Here is a 1,012-nt window from a genome sequence, read left to right on the forward strand (position 1 = left end):
ATAGTCACATGGCGTGGCTAAGTCTAGGGGGTTGTATGCACTGATGTCCCCTCATCCAGCTCCATAGTGACTGCCTCTGATGTGGCCAGCATATTTAACAGTCATGATCTCCCAGTCAGAAATCCAAACTGTGTACAGTCAACTGTTTGTAGATTTACATATATGTTTGCTGATCAGCTCCATAAGGATTTGCCCCACAGATGTACAGATATGGCTACTCAGGCAAATATGTCTGTAGTTCCAGTGGTCAGTGGATGCACCACCTCTGTGCCAGGAGATAATGGTTGCTGTTGTCCAGTCAGCTGGGATGCAGCCAGTGGTTACAGTATGATTGCAAAGAGTTCCCAGTGGTGTTAGTAATCCTTGTTGGATCCCATGTACGACAGCTTTGTATGTTAGCATGTCCAATAGATGCTGTGTGTCCCACATAGAGGCCAGTTACGACCTGCTCTGTAGAAAGATATGGAAGGTATGGGACAGGTTGTAGGAATGTCATGTGGCACATATGGTGGGGACAGGGTAGTGAAGTCAATGCAGAATCTGAGGGACAACAGGTTAGCTATAGTACAGACTCCTTATATGTGATTAAGTACAAGTTCAGTGACAATATGGGCCTGAACTCTGAGGTTACCCATGTAACTATACTGTGCTTTGTGGATGTTTTTCGTGTTTCACTGTTGCAGTCATCACACTTGGGTTATCTGCCTGCAGGTAGTCCTCAGTCGGCCCGAATACCAGAGTCTTGGGATTTCTGCATTGGATGCTGTTGACTCTTCCATGACATCAGGTCTATAAAACATGCAGCCGACACCATTACATCAGCATTTCTTGCCACGTGGGAGCCAGCAGCAGTTCGCAAGTGCCTGTCGGCCGCTACCTGAAATTTTCATTTTTGAGTTTCAAACCTGAAGTCTTCTAAAGCCAAGTACCCTGTTGGGGTCCTTTTTTCTTCCTCTAACTGATGTCAGAAAAAGTTAACAATTGTCTTGCCTGTGGAAAGCAAATACCTCAC

This window comes from Protopterus annectens, chromosome 17.part0, assembly GCF_019279795.1.
Source record: "Protopterus annectens isolate FY-2018-M chromosome 17.part0, PAN1.0, whole genome shotgun sequence".
In the NCBI taxonomy this organism is placed as follows: domain Eukaryota; kingdom Metazoa; phylum Chordata; order Ceratodontiformes; family Protopteridae; genus Protopterus; species Protopterus annectens.